The following is a 13,351-nucleotide window of genomic DNA, read 5'->3' on the forward strand; positions in this document are numbered from 1 at the left end:
TAGAATTTTGAATGTGCTTGTAGAAGTCAAATCCAAAAACAACATAGGTAGAGGGATCTGGGGTTTGGTCACTAGGGGAAAAACAGTCTTTCAGGCTTTACATTTATATAGGTAAATGACTGACTGTCTTCTTGATTTAGCATTTTACTTTTATCTTTAAAAATGTCTTGCCCCTCTTTTTTTTGAAAAAAAACTTACTGAGTTGGATCTCTGTACATAAAATCCAAAACTCACAAAAGAGTTATACCTTTATTGGACCAACCAAGATGAAGAAAATAGCATTTTTTGAATTTCCACTGGCTTCTTCATGAGACAAAGGTGTTAAACATCAAACAGGAGAAGGAAAGTAAAATTGTAATTTTGGAGTTACAGATCTAAACAGCTCCTTTTTTGCAACGTCATAAGCCCTAATGACTCCGCTTCCTGGAAGAGACGTGTGAGGACTCAGAAGCCCACACATCATCAACACGCCCCCTGTGTGGGTGATACCCCTCAATGGTGGCACTGCCCACACATAGTAGGGATCAGGACCGTGTGGTTGGTGCATGGTACCGAGCCCTACTATCACCACCAGGACACCGCTTCCTGACAGTGTGTACCGGACCTTAGTCATCTTTTTGTACTACCAAAATCAATGAAACATAGACAGAGATGAGGAACTTAATGGAAAAAAAGTTAACTGAGACATATACCAAAATTATCAGTCCAGCTTTTTTCACATATTTCATTTGGGTGGAAGCATTACCAGTGTTATGAGAATTTACCAAAAATACAGCTGGGCTATTTTCTAAGTGTTGTGTCATGGTTTGAGCATTGAATTACAACTCTAGATACCAGGGTTTAAATCTCTGTTCAACCATAGAAACCCACTGGGTGACCTTGGAGAAGTCATATTCTCTCAGCCTCAGATGAAAGCAATGACAGTACCCCTGTAAACAAATCTTGCCAATAAATCCTCATGATGGTGCCTTAGGGCCACCATAAGTCAGAAATGACCTGAAAGCATAGAACAATGATGATTAATCAATAACAAAATGATAGAGCAGATACCATTCTGAGGAGTCTGGGTATAGAGAGTGAAGTCTAAAGTCCCATTAAAGAAAGAGAGATTATCATCAAACCAAAGGAAATATTCTCATGTTTGTTTGTTTGTTTATTTATGGTATTTATATCCCGCCCTTCAGCCCTAATGGCTATCAGAGCGGCTTACAATTATTATTTTTAATTAGACTGTTCCCTGTCCTCTATATCAAGGAACATGTACGCATGATATGATGATAAACAGGTATATTTCATTTGTGGGAAGTGGGAAGAACTTACCTAATCACCCTTAAGTGAGATTAACAACTACTTACCATGGAGCATATTCGGCAATGGCCTCTACACTCTGGAATAGCCTTCTGGAAGAACTTTGACTCATTTCCACCTTGGATGCCTTTAAAAAGGCGCTGAAAACCTACTTATTTCAGCAAGCATACCCCTCAGATCTCTTATAGATTGATGAACAACTCTATCTCTCAAACAGAAGTACACTCTGGGATGTTAATTTGAGAATTTATATTGTATTAACTGTTTTTATAATATATTTTTTTAGAGATTTGCTTTTAGGGAATGTATGGTTTATATTGTGATTTTAACTTGGTCATTAGAACTATTATTGTAATTGTATTATCTGACTGTAATCCCGCCTCGATCCATTGGGAGAGGCAGGAAAATATAAATAAAAATTTATTATTATATTATTATTCTTAGCGGAAAAATGAATTTGCAAACATTGTGATCATATGTTCCATACAAGCAATAGGTTGCTTTCAGATGGTAACCATCATTAAATGTCAGCACGTACAAAAATATAAATACAGTGCCAGAGTGCAAAGATACCCACAGCACATCAGGAATTAGTTTTCATCTTATATTTGTAATAGCATAAAGTATTTTTTTAATAATACAATGCAAATTTTTATCTCAAAAGAAAGCAGCTTGGGGTGTGTGATTTACAGAGCAAGTCTTACCATCCACATAGTGTTCATCTATGCTCTCTGAGTTCGTTTCAGGAAGCAAATAATATTTTATGTTATCAAACAGTCATAAAACAGGCCATCATAAACCTAACTGGCACAGTTAGCTAATCAGAATCATTCTTCCATGGATTACATTTTCAGATAATGCTACAGTAAACTGCATGTTTTATTGCTTTTGTATCTCACCATCTATGCTTCCCTCTGTGATGTGCTAAAAGAAGCCATAAATACTCCCTGCAGAAACAAGCTGCTAATGTGAAAGGGTTGTGCCCTCCTCCATATGTTAAATATTGAATTTATTTTTATCACTGGATGAACACACACTCACATTTAAACAAATAAAAAAGCAAGCAAAATGCAAACCAAGTCTTATTTTCTTAAAGCCCCTCTTGATAAATTCGGGCTTAGTTTGAACATACCCATGTACAAAATTGTATAGTGTGTCAATAATACTATCAATCAATCAATCAATCAATCAACAAATCAATATTTATTGATTAGCCCGTAGGCCAGCTCAAAGTACCGCAATACAAAATAGAAAAACAAGATAAAATTCTATATATAAAAATCTGTATAGAACTCTAAATAAGAGTTATATAAGAGAACATGAGAGTAAAATATATAAAAATGAGAATAAAATGTAATAAAAATGTATAGATATAATATATTAGGCAATACAATGAATGCAACAAAACTGATAAATTTTTCAGAGGAGGTTTGGCATTGCCTTCTCTTGTGGATGACAGCATGTGACTTGCCCAAGGTCACCCAGTGCGCTTCATGGATGAGCACAGGCCCAAACTCCCAAATCAGATCCAGGCTGTTTAAGCAATGCTCATACTCAATTCAGGGTTTCCACCCCTTGTTCCTCATTATAAAGACTTTAAAATGTGGTGACAACAGCCACATGGTCCCTGTGAGCATCCTGTTGAGTTGCTTTGTGGATGCAGTCCACTCTGAGGTCAGAACAAAGCCAGACATCTTATTCTGACATCAGAGAAAATCATGCCTGCAGAACAAATTGATATGAATGCTCACAGGGACCATGTGGGAAAGGGGCTAGCCATCATTCACTGAAAACTCACCGCAGGTAAGGATGGGGTGTATTTGGGTGGAATTCAGGGCCAGAATATTCTGGGGGGAGCCAGGAGTAGTCTGACAAATGTAGATGAACCCTGCATTTCTGGAGAATAGGCAGAGTGAAGGTGAGCCATGATGTTTCCAGCTCTCTTCCTGTAGCTGGGCCTACTGCAATAGGTGGTGACAAAAACAAAGCACATCCAGCTGGACACATCATCCACAATGGCCAACACCTTGTGTGGCTTGTTGATGAAGGACACTTTGAGTTGCTGTTTATTTGTTGTTGCCATGTGCCTCCAAGTCATTTTTGACTTATGGCAACCTTAATTTGGACCTATCATAACGTTTGTTTCCTCAGAGTGGGTTTGTCATTGTCATCCTCTGAGGCTGAGAGAATTTAACTTGTCCAAGGTCACTCAGTGGGTTTTTATGCTTGAGTGGAAAATCAGACCCTTGTCTCCAGAGTTGTAGTCTATCACATAAAGCACTACATCATGGTGGTATTGTTTATACAACACCTCATACAAATAAATGGTGATACCTTAAGACAGAGTTTTTAAAAATCATAATTAATGGATCTGATGCCAGCCATTAATTTATTATTTTTGTTATATTAAGCTATTACTTTTATTGTATTTTTTATTATGAGGTTTGGTTCCAGGATCCCCTCCTCCTGTGGATATAAAAATCCCTGAATGTTCAAGTCCCATTATATACAATAGTATAACAAAATGGTGTGCCTTATATACCAAGGCAAAATCAAGGTTTGCTTTTTTGGATTTTTTTAAAAAAAAATAAACAAAGAAAGGGGGAAAAGTGAAGAAAAAGAAAATAATAATAATATAAAACACCCCATCCACCCACCACAAGTGTTAAACATACATTCTATAAACAAAACAAAACAAAAACTCTTAGACATTCAGCCCATATAGTTTACAGTTGATTTACAGTTGATTAAACTTCTCATTTTTTTCATCCCTCACTTTATCAACACTTAACCATTATACACAGGTTCATTTTCCACATTACAAAACAGGTATATGATATTTACATATTGAATCCTGGAATAGCCACATCCCCTTTCAGCTTCTTCATATACTCAATAAATGGTTTCCAAATTTCCACAAATTCCTTTAAATCTCTGCCTCTAACTAGATTAGTCAATCTTGCCAATTCTGCCAGATCCATCATTTTGTCAATCCATTTTGAAATATCTGGGTTCTCTTCTGTTTTCCAATTTCTTGCAAAGACAAGTCTTGCTACTGTAACCATGTAACATTAATGTTTTATATTTTCTTTCAGACACATTTCCATGATCAATCATATTAAGCAAATATAATTCTGGTCTTCCCACAGGACCATATGCATGATAGAATTAACTCTTTCCCAATAATTCTTTGCTTTCTTACATGTACACTAGAGGTGGTAAAAACCAATAAATATTTTCAAGCCATGGTTGTTGGACCCATGGATGCAGAATCCATGGGTCTGGAGAGTCACGTATATCATATGCTGGTTTCAGACTTTTAAAAATGAAAAATGGTATGGAAATATTCTCAAACAGAATGAATAAATTAGTAAGCAAAAAAGTGAGTACATTTTGTGAAACACTGTGTTTAAATCATGCATTTTTATACAGTAAAAAAGAATCACTGGTAATATAAATGATTCAAAACATGTGTAAAACTGCCATAGAGCAGAAATAGACTGATCCATCCATTCTTCCATATGAGAAAAGACAAGAAAGGGACTTGGGCAAACAACTTGGCTGAGAAATCTCTGACAAGATTTTATTCATTTGCTCCAGGGCATTTCTCTCCCTAGGTAATGTCTGGCACATGAAAACAACACATAGACGGAAGCCATGCTAGATCTTTTCACACATGTCAATCATCTGTTTAACTATCAAGCCAGGGACCACATCATGTGGCACTCTGATGTGAAGTCCTGTTTAAAATTATAGGACAAAAAAAACCCTACCTCACCCCCTAAGAGGTTTCACGCAGAGCACTTCAGATGACCAATAATCTCACTGAAGGTATGCTTCTCTCCAAACTGTCTCTAAAATATTTTAAATATGGAACTGGTGCCAATGTGGTCAGTGCTGTCGAGCTGCATTATTAGGCCCTTTTCTAACTCTACATTTTCATTCTAATAAATGTCAAGGCATCCAATTACTAGAAATTTAAATATTTGTACAAAGAGGGTTTTTTTAATAACATGAACACACAGTGAAGATATCTGTACAGCTCTGTAATTACAGAAGCTGAGATAAGTCACTTGAGGCAATTATTCACAGCACACTAATAAAGCTGATTTTTCCCCTTATCAAATTTCTGCTCATTACCTATTTTTCCCCCTTTTTAAACAAGTTCTGCATTTTTTTTGACCACTTGGAAGTAATTATTACCTTCTCAAGTACACATAGGAGAATCAGTAATGAGCTCTGGGCAATGTTAAATTCTAGAAGGAAAGCATAGCCATTTAGTGTCATTGCTTCACAGCAATAACTAGCCCTCATCTTACCCTTTCCTTGTTCAGCAGTTAGCCATATATCCCCTTGATTAATGACAACCTGCCACATTTTTCAGTGATAGCAATGAAGGTAGTAATGGAGTCGTGGAGGACAGATTATGTGGGAAGAATACTTCACAGCTTATTAATGTTCCTGTGCCAGATCAATGTAGTGCCCATTTACTTTATGTGTCTGTGCACATAAACAAATAATGGTTGGATTTAGCTCTTTGGCTTTGAATAGAAGCATGCAGAAGCAGATTTTCCTTCCCTTTCCCCCAGCTGCCTGCAGAAACCTCATCTTGACAAAATTGTCTCCGGTGTCATGGGATCCTGATGTTTCAGACAGGCTGTTGAAGAGAATCAGAGCTTGGAAATAACTAGCGGGTTGCCTTAATAAGTCATTTACACATTAAAGGTTTTTTTTCCCTGCCTAAGAATGTATTGATTGGTGCTGGATATAGCCCTATGCTTTAACAAGTGGATTTCAAAATGTTAAGTATCATTAGAGCTGATAGTTCTTTCTGTGTCAGATTCTCTAAAATAGGTAGGTCAAAGGGAAAGGGGTAGGACTGGAGAAAATTAATAATGTGTCTCTATTACTAGGCAGCAGAAAACATCAGAAGAAGAACTGGGAAGCAATTAAAGGGCCTAGGGTCAATGGGGACAACTGGTATGCTATTGTTTGAAAATTTCCTAGTCTGTCCTGGAAACTAAGGTTTTAAATGAGAAAAATTAATGCAATCCAACTGGTTAAACAAATTCAGTTATCAATATTATTTAAACAATAGCCCATTTTGTAATATTTTTTGTTGTTGTGTGCCTTAAAGATATTTCTGACTTATGGCGCTCCTAAGGCGAGTCTATCATGGAGTTTCATGGCAAGATTTGTTCAGAATGGGTTTGCTTTTTCCTCTGACACTGAGATAATGTGACTTGCTCAAGGTAACACAGTGGGCTTCCATGACCGAGTGGGAATCTGAGTCACAATTGAATGCCCAAATACACCATGCCGGCTCTTAATATTTAACCTTATTGCATTCAGCTTGAACCTAATATTTCAAGCTCTGCATGATTTCTGTTCCTCTGAGTGGATAACCACAGTGCTGATGGCATCATGTAGATTATTAATAGATAGAACTGTAGCTAAATTAACCTTGTCCAGGAGAGAGTGTTGATGGTGCATCAATCAAAGCTGGTGTCAAGCACTCCAAACCACATAGCCCATGTGGGCTTGCAGTGGTGGAGAGGGATCACCCCATGCTATGCAGCTGTTTCTACTAGTGCAGTGCAACTACAGTGAGAGCAGGTAGCTCATTCAATTTCTGCACCCAAGAACCACCAATCAATGAGAAATCTCATCTTATTAGTATTCAGTTTATTGAACCTCATCCAGCCCACTATAGTCCAATATCTACATAGCTCCAACTGATTCTGATGACAACGAGAACTATTGCTGATGGCACATACTGCAAAAATCTTCTTTATGACCTCATCCTATAGCTTCATATGGATTGGAAGGATGAATGAATAGTTCTCTGCACCCTGTCCAAAAAGGGACTTAAACACACATGAAGCACCCAAGCCTGCTTAAATCACTAAAGGATACCAGTCCATATCTATTGTAGATGTATCTTATATTTACATTTCTATTACCTTGGACAAGTCATGCATCTCGGAGAAATTCACTGGCAAACCTCTTCTGAATAAATTTTGTCAGGAAAACCCCTGGGTCACCATAGGTCAGAGCCTCTCTGAGGGCAAATAACAGCAATAATCATGCAGTGTCCTCAATCTGCAGCCCCTCTTAACATAATTCTGATACATGCATAGACATCAGGGCATCAGTTGTTGGGCAGGGCAACAACTGAATGTGTATTGAGGTGTTGGAACAGTATGTATTGAGGTGTTGGAACAGTAACAAGCTGTATACTTGAGTCATTATAGGGTTAATAATCATTATAGGGTTAATGGAGAGCTACTGATAATACAGATGACCTTCAGCTGTATATGTAGCCTTTGAGCCTTAATAAGGCTAGCTTTAGTTGTGAGTCCCTCTCTCCCTCTTTTACTCATTCTATTCTCAGCCTTCTTTTCTGTTGTATTATATTTGTGTTATTTGCTTCAATATAGTTTATATTATTTGCTATTTGTTATTGTGCTTGCCATTATTACTACAGTTTATTTTGTATCCTGTGTATATATATATTGGTTTTTTATACTTTTGTTATATACATTTTTTATCCTTTTAAACAAATATAGTTAAAGCTTATTTATAGTACTCTTTGTTTTTGGTCTTTTCAAATCCATAGTTTCAACAGGAGGGAAGCATTTCACCATAAATAGGCCATGTATTTAGTTATAATAAGATTTCCTAGCTTCATTAATACATTTTTTAATCTGATCTTCTATTTCTGTCTTGAGCAAATGTTAACCTGATACCCACTGCTTACATATGCTACAGTGATACATTTTATTTTCATTTGTGTTTCTCAGTTTTTTTAATGTCTAAGGAGATATTTGAGAAGGCATTATATTATTGATATATTAATTGCTGATAATATTAACAACAATTTCCCAAAATTCAGATGACCACAAATGTTTAAAATTCACTCTCATTGCATGCATAATAATACTAACACCTGCTAATATTAGTTTTGTAACACTTTTAGGGAATACAAGAGGGGATAAATGCCTTTGTATTGCCACCAAGTAAGCCTTTTCTTTAGCATTAAGGGCTACTGAAAGCTGACAATCTGTCAAGAATAGAAACTGCTGTACCTCATCAGGAATTTCTATTTGCAAACCTCAGTTCCATTTGACAATATAAGATTTATGACTTTATCGAGGTCAGATAGGATATATCATATTTGAAACGATCCTTTTCCTTCTCCATGGAAGCTAATTTTTCAGACTTCCTAATTTCTTTGGATATATTATGTCTTTCCTTTATTTCCCCTTCTTTCTTAAATGTATTAGCAAAAAATATGTAGTTTGGAACAACTGCCTCATTCCCATAATACTACCAAATCCATCAAACAAACAACCCCCTTTCACCATATTTGTCACATCCCAAAACTTTCAAGACATTGTTTGTTGTAAATTACAGGGAGCATATAACTCCCTTGCTTCAACAGCTCCATTGGCTGTCAATCCATTTCCAGGCACAATTCAAAGTGTTAGTTATGATTTATAACTGGCTTGAACCCAAGTTGTTATCATGACTGTGGGCTCGAACAGACAGGCCAAAATAAAGTTGCTTCAGGTCTAAAATACTACACACACACACACACACACTTTAAATGTGTTGCATTGTTTTTAATGTGTATTGCTTTAAATTTGTTGTTAGCCACCTTGAATCCCTATATTGGGAGAAAAGCAGGCAATAAATAAATAAATAAATTGTCAGTAATGGAGGCTGAAAATTGAAAGCAGATGGAATGTGACACAACTGGAAGGTGATAGAATTGAAACCAATTTATTTTTGGCCGTAAGTGAAAGCTTTGGTTTGAGAATTATCATTTATTTATTTATTTATTTATTTATTTATTTATTTATTTATGGCATTTATACCCCATCCTTCAGCCCTAATGGCTATCAGAGCGGCTTACAATTATTATTTTTAATTAGATGGTTCAATAATACAATAACCATTTTTTTCTTTATTGACATCATCTCTTGGAACAAAGTTTCAAAGGAGAAAAGAAAAGTATATTAAGTTGTGACATCTGATTCTATGGTGGGTTACACACCGCCGAGAAGCAGCGCTCTCCCGCCGCCACTGCTTGCAGTGTCCGGGAGCTGCAGCTGCCACACCGCACATCTCCCAGATGCTCCGAGGAAGGAGCGTGGAAATCGCACTCCTTCTGGTGCCAGAGAAAAGGTGCACTATGCACCGTGGCGCAGCCTCAATACGTCACAACCGCACCGCCACATGTGGAGGCGGCGCGATCATCCCAAATAGCTTAGAGATGACTTTATGAAACCCACACTCACAAGTAAGAAACGTGGGTTACATCCACACTGCGAAAATAATCCAGTTTGACAACCCTTTAACTGCCATGGCTCAATGCTATGGTAATCTGGGAAGTGTAGTTTGTTGTAGCTTCAGAGAGAAGCATCAGAGTGAAGTTTTGATGCCACAACAAACTACACTTTCAGAAATTCCATAGTCTTGAGTCATGGTAGTTAAAGTGGTGTCAAACTAGATTATTTCTGCAGTGCAGATGCACCCCTCTTCCATTTCTTTCTTTCTCTTAATCTACCTGCCTTTCCTCTGTCTTCAACCAGCCATACCTTTTGTTCAACCATTTTGTACCTCACCTTCTCCCAGCTAATACCTAATGGACTGATTATAAGAATTCAGCTTTAATGTGTAATTCTTGTAACATATTCTTGGATTTTTCTTTAAATAAAAAAAAACTATTTTTTTAATATAGACTATTCTTTGTAATAGAATATATTTTCCCAAGAAAGGGATTATTTAAACTGATCCATGTTAACAGAACCTCTTAAACTTCTCAAATAATCATGCATAATTAGATTTCAGCAACTTATGATGATTGATTTTGATGTAGATTTGCAACTATATAATAGGTTGCTTAATCAGTTTGGGTATTCTAATTAGAATTTATATCTCTTTACATTAATTATTAAGCATAATCCAAAGATTTTCCAACTATGATAAATTGCCATCTAAATAGTTAAAAACAACTATTTTTTTTTAATGGAACTCTGCTTTCCATCTGCCTTGCGCTCTGTGGATGTTTTCTTTTTTCCCTTTTTGTTCTTTTTGCAAGAGAAAGATGTTGGGGAGAAAAGAAGGAAGAGGAAGACAGCAAAACCTAGCCAACTTTCATTTGTTACCAAGGGAGAGAAAGTGGAACATTTTAAAGATTCTATTCCATGTAGCCTTGGACTACTTCAGCATCCTTTGCATTTTGAATACTGATGAAATGTTGTGATAAAGTTAAGTAAACATTCTCTCTCTCTTTTTCAAGAGCTGCTCAAAGAAGAAAAACCAAATAAAATGGAGAAGTACATTTCAATCCATCATTTTGTGACATATTACTAGAGAAAATATTGGTCTTACACCAATAGTGTGCATATTCTCCATGTACATGTGTCATTAGAACAAGTAAGTTCTGCCAGCCCACAAATTGTAAAATAGATTTAGAAGCTTGTCCTAAATCTATTAAACATTAATTTTCTAATATTTAAGAAATTTTAGTGATAAAAAATAATTCAACAGCTTTCTTTCTTTCTTGGTCATCAATGGGTCCTAAATAGTTCTCTTTTTTATTATCCTCACTCTCTAATTTCATTATTCATCCAAACTGATAAAGGTTTTTAGAGATAAACTAAATTCAAATGGAATTAATATTGGTGGAGGACCTGATGCACTTGGTAATATTGACCAAGGCCTGTGAAAGGAGAATAATGATCCATTCCTCACCACCATTCCCATATCCTTTTGTGTCATGTCTTTTTAGATTGTAACTCTGAGGGCAGAGAACTGTTTAATTAAAAAAATAAAAGTGAGCTGCTCTGAGAGCCTTTGTAGCTTAAGAGCAGAGTATAAATAAAATGAATGAATGAATAAATAAATGAATAAGATAGTATTTTGTCATGCTAAATAGTACAGGAATGGGAAACTGTGCTCAAGGACCTTGATTACCAGGTACCAATAAGTCATATTTTATAACCCTTCAATATAGACTTTACAGTCCCAGATTAGATCATACTTTATACCTTCCATAAAGACGTTTATTTTTGTGGTACATTTTGCACTTACATTCCTGGCCATCTCTTAATAATATTCACTAAAATCTAGAGCCACTATGTTAATAGCCATTAAGACTAAAAGACTACAGACTAAAAGATTGTGCAGAAAATGCAGTTTCCTGCACAGAAAATATTGTTTTGTATAGCACAAGTCCCTAATAACAGCCTTTCCAATAGGTTTGGGGTGCAAATTGCTGGTGACGCATGCCAGCACTTTTCCTTGCTTGCGGAACTCCTCTCTCCTTTTTCCTCCCTCCTGCTCTGACTGAATCAATATCCTGCACAATTTATTTTTTATTTAAAAATGCCAGACATATAAAGCACTTTATGTCTCGTGCACCTAACAGGCTGATTTTAAGTTGTCTATCTGGCATAGTTTAATCTATAATGTTATACCACCAGCTCATAACAAACCACCTGGACTGTTGCTTTGCAATACCAGCAGTTTTCTTTACAATTAGAAATTGTCTCAGTATTCTCTGATATAAAGTTGTCAAGTCCTATAATTGCATCCATATAACTGTTCCAGTTCAATATTTCTTCCATAAAATTTCAAGACTCCTGTTCGTGATGACTTTCCTATCGTATTAAAGAACCATTTATTGCCTATTTACAATTGGTAACATGTACCTCATTTAAATCTGATCTATCATGCAGGACATACATTCAGCTTCACATACTTATGGAGCTCAAATTAGAGAAAACTCACTTGAATACAGACATTACCTTTGCTTTTCTCTAAATCTGAGAAAGTGTGACTTGCCCAAGATCACCCAGTGGGGTTCCATGCTAAGCAGGGATTCAAACCTTGGTCACCCAGAGTCCTAACATGATATTCAGATCCCATAGGCTCCCTTGAAGTGGAAATACAGTAAGTCAAATTACGGTTGCACAAATTAGCAAGAAAAGGTCACCCTTCCTCCTTTCACTGGAAAGAGACAGACAAAGAGAAAATATGTGTGTTTATATAAAATAAAACAGGCGTTTTCAGAGGAGATGGAGAAGATAACAGTTGCAAAACTTATAGTCTTGTAATTATGAACAGAAAGAAAAATCAGGAGGAGCAAGGATATTAGATACATCTGCAGATACATGTAACCAGAAGATGTCCACAACTGAACAAACTAACGAGCTGCCACAGTTCAGAACAGTTCAGTGGCAAACGTACTGGGAATAAATTTGGCCAAGAACTATGCTTGGAAGACGTTGCTATTGTTGTTTAATTTCATCATTTCACAAAGAACAGAAAGAGTCAGAAAAAGTGAGAAGTAAAGAAGGGGAAAAAATTGGGAAGGAAGCAGAATATTGTGGGAATCTTGTGGGTTGGGGCAGGGGAACACTATGAACAGAAACATATCAATAGATCCACACATTTGGTTCATCTGAATAAGCCTAAAATATGCTTGCCAGTTTCTGCTTTAGATAAAATCATAAGAACTTAGCACCTACAGTACATGAAATACCACATTTACTTTCTATGAATAATTTGTAACACATCTCCCCCTTTCCCCTCTTATGTGAACATATCATTTCCTTTGCTATGTTTAGAATTTTTAGCTATGTAGGAGCCATACTGCAAAGCAATTCCTTGCAGATGAGATAACCTCTGCATGAATAAATAAGTATATGATGTGGGTGGGTTACATGTGGATTTTTTTAGTCACGGGACACCAGTTCCACAAGGAAGACATGCACAATCAGCTGTATCCATGTGGCTGAGTCACTTTGATTAAGATTCTAGGTGAGTGGAATTCATTTGTGACAAAAGAGTTCACATGAACCTGGAAATATGTGCAAAATACATTTCTGAGGTACTTTCCATCTTTAAACATGGCATTCAAATCAATGGCAAATCTTCAATCACTGTGTGTCTTAACATTTGGTAGTTTATGCCATGCATCTTTTAAAAATGTTTTAGTAAGTGGGTTGTGAAAAGATTCCTTAAGAAGACA

The sequence above is a fragment of the Sceloporus undulatus genome, chromosome 5 (assembly GCF_019175285.1).
Source record: "Sceloporus undulatus isolate JIND9_A2432 ecotype Alabama chromosome 5, SceUnd_v1.1, whole genome shotgun sequence".
NCBI lineage: Eukaryota > Metazoa > Chordata > Lepidosauria > Squamata > Phrynosomatidae > Sceloporus > Sceloporus undulatus.